The sequence below is a fragment of the Pleurodeles waltl genome, chromosome 12 (assembly GCF_031143425.1).
Source record: "Pleurodeles waltl isolate 20211129_DDA chromosome 12, aPleWal1.hap1.20221129, whole genome shotgun sequence".
NCBI lineage: Eukaryota > Metazoa > Chordata > Amphibia > Caudata > Salamandridae > Pleurodeles > Pleurodeles waltl.
This window is the reverse complement of record NC_090451.1, coordinates 7,356,447-7,365,509: the sequence shown is the minus strand read 5'-3', so window position 1 is coordinate 7,365,509 and position 9,063 is coordinate 7,356,447. Positions and strand designations below refer to the sequence as shown.

At 43.6% G+C, this 9,063-nt stretch overlaps 3 non-coding genes across 3 annotated transcripts; all 3 read left to right on the top strand.

Moving 5' to 3' along the window:
- Positions 1-1,218: 1,218 nt before the first annotated feature.
- TRNAI-AAU (transfer RNA isoleucine (anticodon AAU)) lies at positions 1,219-1,292 on the top strand. The gene has a single exon. It is a non-coding gene; the product is annotated as a tRNA-Ile (tRNA).
- Positions 1,293-4,882: 3,590 nt separating this feature from the next.
- On the top strand, positions 4,883-4,956 carry TRNAI-AAU (transfer RNA isoleucine (anticodon AAU)). Its single transcript has one exon. It is a non-coding gene; the product is annotated as a tRNA-Ile (tRNA).
- Positions 4,957-8,549: 3,593 nt separating this feature from the next.
- On the top strand, positions 8,550-8,623 carry TRNAI-AAU (transfer RNA isoleucine (anticodon AAU)). Its single transcript has one exon. It is a non-coding gene; the product is annotated as a tRNA-Ile (tRNA).
- The last annotated feature ends 440 nt before the right edge of the window (positions 8,624-9,063 follow it).

The following is a 9,063-nucleotide window of genomic DNA, read 5'->3' as shown; positions in this document are numbered from 1 at the left end:
CACATTGTCGGTGCCCTTGATGTGTACTGCCGACGTGTGCAACAGGTTGATCTCTGCCCAATAACCCAATTGCTGCTATTGCATTGAGGGATTTTGAATGCGTGCTTCACTGTTGGTTAATGTAAAAGACAGCTACCTTATTCTCTGTCTTTACTAGCACATTTTTTTGAGACAGATGATGATGGGAAAACTTCAAAGCCCTGAAGATTACCATCAACTCCATCTATTTCCATGACCTCCGACTCTCTAGGAAAGACCACTTGAATCGACAGGATCAGTCCAACACAGTAGCTCTCCAGCCAGGTTTGCTGCCATCTGTTGCGAGGATTCAGGAGCATCCAGGTATATTAGTGTCCACTTAGACCAGTGGTCTTCAAACTCTTTAATGCCGCATCCACCCAATGGGGAAAAAAAACATTGGTGCCTCCCTTCTGAATTGTCCACAATTCTTCTATTAAATTGACACTGTTTAAATATGTCCAGACCTATTTAAACATTGCAGTTAAGTTCTGTTACTGTTTTAAAAATGCAATCAAATACATGACCCCAAATATACTATTCTGGTCAGGCCTGCCCTACTAACCAATTGCAGCGTCATGCTCTGCTGAGTAAACTTATCTCACGACAGTGAGGAATGCACAGGCCGGGTGGTGCCCGGCGCACAAAAGCGCGCCTTCTTGTGTTGTACGTCTCTTCGCGCAAATGCAAACTCAGATTTCCTGCACTGTGGTCGGCAGGAGAGACATGGGAAGGCGAAGTAGGGAAGGCTTGAGCAACGAACCGTTGGCTATGTTTTGTTGTTACTTTGTTGACATGAGCTCAAGTAATTTGAAGCAGAAGGAACGGCCAGACCTAAAAAAAACTCTCTAACCTCCAACGCCGAATAACCACTATAATTATAATATCTCAAAAGCAGCTGGCCTTGTAAACTTAATGAGCAAGCAAGCCGATGCATTTTGGGTTTTGTTGTAAAAGAATAAAAATACTATCCATCCTTTCCTTTTTTTCCGGCAACAAGCGATGTTACAAAGATATCACAGCACACAGTGAGATTGAGTGAAAGAAGAGGCACTGAGGCTGGCGTGCAGCACTCCACAGCTCTTGTTATTGAAATCCAGACAGGGGGCGGAAGGAGAAAAGTATGAAGGAATTGCGATAGTGAGACCAACTCTTCTATCTATCTGCATTACATGGAAAAAGGATAGATTTAGCATTCATGGCCGGTTAGCTCAGTTGGATAGAGCGTGGTGCTAATAACGCCACGGTCGCGGGTTCAATCCCCGGACGGGCCAGGTTGCATTTTTTCTCTCAACTAAACTCTTTTTTCTCATTTAATCAAGCTCTTATAAATCCATACACTCTGTTGCTCCAGTATACGTTCACTTTCCATTAGTCCTTCTTTTGCCACTGCTGACCAAAGCTCAAGCCGGCAGTGCCAGTAGAACAACACAAGTGCAAGGGATTGTCTCTCCAAGATGGAGACACTGCCTCAGACTATGTCTCGTGAGAGGTGGAGGGAGACCAAGAGCTGATTATTAGATGCGTGGGGATAAGAGGAACATAACTCAGGTGAACAGATTCTGGATAGTGATGCTATAGCTAGGATCAGCAACGTTACAGGGGAAAGGATAGGAAAATAATTAGGTGACAGAAGTATAGAAGTGGCTACAAGGGGGTGTGTCTCTTAAGAGGGCCGAAAGATACACTGAAGGCGAAGGTGAAGTAAAAGAAGAAAGAAAGATCAAAGGAAGTCGACAGCGATTGAGAGAAAACTCACAAAGGCAAATTGAGCAAAAGACAAGGCCTGGGGAGTTAGACTACTTCAATGCAAATTTACGCCGCAGATTAGCATGACAACTGACCCTTGTACAGTGGTGCTGAAACAATTTTCAGTGTGGGGGTGCTGCCATCAAAGGGCTTCTGAAAATCCAGGAATCATACAAAGAACAAGTCCTGCGGAATGAGCCACGCACATTCAGAAAGAATGGTGATGCGTTGGTTACTTATTGGTAATCTTCATTAGCCTTAGTCCATTGCGTCCTTGTGACAGTCATTACAAAGTAAGGTGATGTCACCTTCCAACAGGAAGAAAGAACAGGAGGCTCCTTAAATGCTAGCCCCATGCACCCAACCTGGGTGCCAAGCCCTTGCCAAAGGACTGATGGGAAGGTGGGCAGGATGTAATGTTTGTGACAAAGACAAGATGGACTAAGGGTAATGCAGAGTTCAAAACATTGGTACTCAAATGCAAAACAGAAAAATTATTAAGCCATAATGCTTGACAAATGTATGCTCTGAGGACCAAGTAGCCACCCTAGGAATTTTCTAGATTGTTACTCACTGGAATTCAACCCAGGAGATGGCCATTCCTCTCGTAGACCATCCCTGAACTGGAAGATATTCTAAAAAGCCTTGCAAAGTCAGACAAATTGACAACTTAATCCACCTACTCAGAGTCATAAAAGTCACCTTCTTGTCTTTTCCAGGCTGTCCAAAAGTCACAAACAAGGAGTCGGTTTTCCTGAACTGCAGAGGCCTGGTGACATAAATGAAAAGAGATCTTTAAACATCAAGTGTATTCAGCAAATGTTCCTCCGGAGAGGAAGGAGAGGGAATGAAAGAAGGAAGAATTATTTCCTAAGTTCTATCAAAAATAGACTTAACCTTTGCAGCAAAGGTAAGGCTAGGCCTTAAAGTTACCCCATCTTCCAAAGTATCAACTGAAGAGAGGACAGCATTTTAAGGCTCCCAGCTCCCTAATTGTTTTCAGGAAGGTGATAGGAAATAGGAAAATAACTTTATAGGAAACAATCTTTATGTCTACAGTGTCCAGATCCTCAAAGAGATAAAATTGCAAAGCCTATAAAAGAGTAGGAAGATTCTGAGTTGGAGAAAAGGGATTTTTCAACTGGTCTTACAATTGACAAAAGATCAGAACAGTCTAGACACCAAAGATTGTAACATCGACGAAGGTACAAAAAAGTCCCAAAAAACCTTTATCGCAAAGCAATGAGCTTTCAGAGTGGAAAGAGATTCAACTGAAACCCATTCAGAAGAAAATGCAAAATAGCAGACAAACTACAGGTAGGTGCCAAAAGATCATGAGCAGAACATCACGTCTCAAAAGACTTCCAGTTCTTTGAGTAAGACTTCGAAGTAGAAGGCCTGCTGGAGTGCTGAATTAACTCCACTAAGGAAGAGGAAAGACCCTTTGCTAGCAGTCCAGACTTCTCAACCTCCAAAGCGATAGAGTGAGTTGGAGCAAGAAGGTCAGGGACGACGTTCTGAGAGAGACACACTTGAGCAGTACTCAAGGAGGTAGAAGAGCCAGGGGTTCAGAAGAGGAAACCATGACATCTCTGGCCAATAAGGGCCCACAAGAATAAAGTTCCCTCCCCCTGCTGAGACTTGAAGAGAACCATCTGGATCAATAAAAAGTGGGGGAATGTATAAAGGAGACTTCTCAGCCACTTTATCACCAATACGTCCACTACCTAGGCTCCTTGTTCCGGAAGCCTGGATCAGAATCGACAAAGATGAGCATTGTCCTTGTTTGAAAAGAGATCCAGAAAGGGTTTCACAAACTCTCGGCATATCTCTCAAAACAACGACCTGGATAACGTCAACTCCAGCAAATTTGGAAACCTCCAGCTGTCTGCCATCACATTGTCGGTGCCCTTGATGTGTACTGCCGACGTGTGCAACAGGTTGATCTCTGCCCAATAACCCAATTGTTCTGCTATTGCATTGAGGGATTTTGAATGCATGCTTCACTGTTGGTTAATGTAAAAGACAGCTACCTTATTCTCTGTCTTTACTAGCACATGTTTTTGAGACAGATGATGATGGGAAAACTTCAAAGCCCTGAAGATTACCATCAACTCCATCTATTTCCATGACCTCCGACTCTCTAGGAAAGACCACTTGAATCGACAGGATCAGTCCAACACAGTAGCTCTCCAGCCAGGTTTGCTGCCATCTGTTGCGAGGATTCAGGAGCATCCAGGTATATTAGTGTCCACTTAGACCAGTGGTCTTCAAACTCTTTAATGCCGCATCCACCCAATGGGAAAAAAAAAAATTGGTGCCTCCCCTCTGAATTGTCCACAATTCTTCTATTAAATTGACACTGTTTAAATATGTATAGACCTATTTAAACATTGCAGTTAAGTTCTGTTACTGTTTTAAAAATGCAATCAAATACATGACCCCAAATATACTATTCTGGTCAGGCCTGCCCTACTAACCAATTGCAGCGTCATGCTCTGCTGAGTAAACTGATCTCACAACAGTGAGGAATGCACAGGCCGGGTGGTGCCCGGCGCACAAAAGCGCGCCTTCTTGTGTTGTACGTCTCTTCGCGCAAATGCAAACTCAGATTTCCTGCACTGTGGTCGGGAGGAGAGACATGGGAAGGCGCAGTAGGGAAGGCTTGAGCAACGAACCGTTGGCTATGTTTTGTTGTTACTTTGTTGACATGAGCTCAAGTAATTTGAAGCAGAAGGAACGGCCAGACCTAAAAAAAACTCTCTTACCTCCAACGCCGAATAACCACTATAATTATAATATCTCAAAAGCAGCTGGCCTTGTAAACTTAATGAGCAAGCAAGCCGATGCATTTTGGGTTTTGTTGTAAAAGAATAAAAATACTATCCATCCTTTCCTTTTTTTCCGGCAACAATCGATGTTACAAAGATATCACAGCACACAGTGAGATTGAGTGAAAGAAGAGGCACTGAGGCTGGCGTGCAGCACTCCACAGCTCTTGTTATTGAAATCCAGACAGGGGGCGGAAGGAGAAAAGTATGAAGGAATTGCAATAGGGAGACCAACTCTTCTATCTATCTGCATTACATGGAAAAAGGATATCTTTAGTACTCATGGCCGGTTAGCTCAGTTGGTTAGAGCGTGGTGCTAATAACGCCAAGGTCGCGGGTTCAATCCCTGTACGGGCCAGGTTGCATTTTTTCTCTCAACTAAACTCTTTTTTTCTCATTTAATCAAGCTCTTATAAATCCATACACTCTGTTGCTCCAGTATACGTTCACTTTCCATTAGTCCTTCTTTTGCCACTGCTGACCAAAGCTCAAGCCGGCAGTGCCAGTAGAACAACACAAGTGCAAGGGATTGTCTCTCCAAGATGGAGACACTGCCTCAGACTATGTCTCGTGAGAGGTGGAGGGAGACCAAGAGCTGATTATTAGATGCGTGGGGATAAGAGGAACATAACTCAGGTGAACAGATTCTGGATAGTGATGCTATAGCTAGGATCAGCAACGTTACAGGGGAAAGGATAGGAAAATAATTAGGTGACAGAAGTATAGAAGTGGCTACAAGGGGGTGTGTCTCTTAAGAGGGCCGAAAGATACACTGAAGGCGAAGGTGAAGTAAAAGAAGAAAGAAAGATTAAAGGAAGTCGACAGTGATTGGGAGAAAACTCACAAAGGCAAATTGAGCAAAAGACAAGGCCTGGGGAGTTAGACTAATTCAATGCAAATTTACGCCGCAGATGAGCATGACAACTGACCCTTGTACAGTGGTGCTGAAACAATTTTCAGTGTGGGGGTGCTGCCATCAAAGGGCTTCTGAAAATCCAGGAATCATACAAAGAACAAGTCCTGCGGAATGAGCCACGCACATTCAGAAAGAATGGTGATGCGTTGGTTACTTATTGGTAATCTTCATTAGCCTTAGTCCATTGCGTCCTTGTGACAGTCATTACAAAGTAAGGTGATGTCACCTTCCAACAGGAAGAAAGAACAGGAGGATCCTTAAATGCTAGCCCCATGCACCCAACCTGGGTGCCAAGCCCTTGCCAAAGGACTGATGGGAAGGTGGGCAGGATGTAATGTTTGTGACAAAGACAAGATGGACTAAGGGTAATGCAGAGTTCAAAACATTGGTACTCAAATGCAAAACAGAAAAATTATTAAGCCATAATGCTTGACAAATGTATGCTCTGAGGACCAAGTAGCCACCCTAGGAATTTCCTAGATTGTTACTCACTGGAATTCAACCCAGGAGGTGGCCATTCCTCTCGTAGACCATCCCTGAACTGGAAGATATTCTAAAAAGCCTTGCAAAGCCAGAAAAATTGACAACTTAATCCACCTACTCAGAGACATAAAAGTCACCTTCTTGTCTTTTCCAGGCTGTCCAAAAGTCACAAACAAGGAGTCGGTTTTCCTGAACTGCAGAGGCCAGGTGACATGAATGAAAAGAGCTCTTTAAACATCAAGTGTATTCAGCAAATGTTCCTCCGGAGAAAAAGGAGAGGGAATGAAAGAAGGAAGAATTATTTCCTAAGATCTATCAAAAATAGACTTAACCTTTGCAGCAAAGGTAAGGCTAGGCCTTATAGTTACCCCATCTTCCAAAGTATCAAATGAAGAGAGGACAGCATTTTAAGGCTGCCAGCTCCCCAATTGTTCTCAGCAAGGTGATAGGAAATAGGAAAATAACTTTATAGGAAACAATCTTTATGTCTACAGTATCCAGATCCTCAAAGAGATAAAATTGCAAAGCCTATAAAAGAGTAGGAAGATTCTGAGTTGGGGAAAAGGGATTTTTCAACTGGTCTTACAATTGACAAAAGATCAGAACAGTCTAGACACCAAAGATTGTAACATCGACGAAGGTACAGAAAAGTCCCTAAAAACCTTTATTGCAAAGCAATGAGCTTTCAGAGTGGAAAGAGATTCAAGTGAAACCCATTCAGAAGAAAATGCAAAATAGCAGACAAACTACAGGTAGGTGCCAAAAGATCATGAGCAGAACATCACGTCTCAAAAGACTTCCAGTTCCTTGAGTAAGACTTCGAAGTAGAAGGCCTGCTGGAGTGCTGAATTAACTCCACTAAGGAAGAGGAAAGACCCTTTGCTAGCAGTCCAGACTTCTCAACCTCCAAAGCGATAGAGTGAGTTGGAGCAAGAAGGTCAGGGACGACGTTCTGAGAGAGACACACTTGAGCAGTACTCAAGGAGGTAGAAGAGCCAGGGGTTCAGAAGAGGAAACCATGACATCTTTGGCCAATAATGGCCCACAAGAATAAAGTTCCCTCCCCCCTGCTGAGACTTGAAGAGAACCATCTGGATCAATAAAAAGTGGGGGAATGTATAAAGGAGACTTCTCAGCCACTTTATCACCAATACGTCCACTACCTAGGCTCCTGGTTCCGGAAGCCTGGATCAGAATCGACAAAGATGAGCATTGTCCTTGTTTGAAAAGAGATCCAGAAAGGGTTTCACAAACTCTCGGCATATCTCTCAAAACAACGACCTAGATAACGTCAACTCCAGCAAAATTGGAAAACCTCCAGCTGTCTGCCATCACATTGTCGGTGCCCTTGATGTGTACTGCCGACGTGTGCAACAGGTTGATCTCTGCCCAATAACCCAATTGTTCTGCTATTGCATTGAGGGATTTTGAATGCATGCTTCACTGTTGGTTAATGTAAAAGACAGCTACCTTATTCTCTGTCTTTACTAGCACATTTTTTTGAGACAGATGATGATGGGAAAACTTCAAAGCCCTGAAGATTACCATCAACTCCATCTATTTCCATGACCTCCGACTCTCTAGGAAAGACCACTTGAATCGACAGGATCAGTCCAACACAGTAGCTCTCCAGCCAGGTTTGCTGCCATCTGTTGCGAGGATTCAGGAGCATCCAGGTATATTAGTGTCCACTTAGACCAGTGGTCTTCAAACTCTTTAACGCCGCATCCACCCAATGGGGAAAAAAAACATTGGTGCCTCCCCTCTGAATTGTCCACAATTCTTCTATTAAATTGACACTGTTTAAATATGTCTAGACCTATTTAAACATTGCAGTTAAGTTCTGTTACTGTTTTAAAAATGCAATCAAATACATGACCCCAAATATACTATTCTGGTCAGGCCTGCCCTACTAACCAATTGCAGCGTCATGCTCTGCTGAGTAAACTTATCTCACGACAGTGAGGAATGCACAGGCCGGGTGGTGCCCGGCGCACAAAAGCACGCCTTCTTGTGTTGTACGTCTCTTCGCGCAAATGCAAACTCAGATTTCCTGCACTGCGGTCGGCAGGAGAGACATGGGAAGGCGAAGTAGGGAAGGCTTGAGCAACGAACCGTTGGCTATGTTTTGTTGTTACTTTGTTGACATGAGCTCAAGTAATTTGAAGCAGAAGGAACGGCCAGACCTAAAAAAAACTCTCTTACCTCCAACGCCGAATAACCACTATAATTATAATATCTCAAAAGCAGCTGGCCTTGTAAACTTAATGAGCAAGCAAGCCGATGCATTTTGGGTTTTGTTGTAAAAGAATAAAAATACTATCCATCCTTTCCTTTTTTTCCGGCAACAAGCGATGTTACAAAGATATCACAGCACACAGTGAGATTGAGTGAAAGAAGAGGCACTGAGGCTGGCGTGCAGCACTCCACAGCTCTTGTTATTGAAATCCAGACAGGGGGCGGAAGGAGAAAAGTATGAAGGAATTGCGATAGTGAGACCAACTCTTCTATCTATCTGCATTACATGGAAAAAGGATAGATTTAGTACTCATGGCCGGTTAGCTCAGTTGGTTAGAGCGTGGTGCTAATAACGCCACTGTCGCGGGTTCAATCCCCGTACGGGCCAGGTTGCATTTATTCTCTCAACTAAACTCTTTTTTCTCATTTAATCAAGCTCTTATAAATCCATACACTCTGTTGCTCCAGTATACGTTCACTTTCCATTAGTCCTTCTTTTGCCACTGCTGACCAAAGCTCAAGCCGGCAGTGCCAGTAGAACAACACAAGTGCAAGGGATTGTCTCTCCAAGATGGAGACACTGCCTCAGACTATGTCTCGTGAGAGGTGGAGGGAGACCAAGAGCTGATTATTAGATGCGTGGGGATAAGAGGAACATAACTCAGGTGAACAGATTCTCGATAGTGATGCTATAGCTAGGATCAGCAACGTTACAGGGGAAAGGATAGGAAAATAATTAGGTGACAGAAGTATAGAAGTGGCTACAAGGGGGTGTGTCTCTTAAGAGGGCCGAAAGATACACTGAAGGCGAAGGTGAAGTAAAAGAAG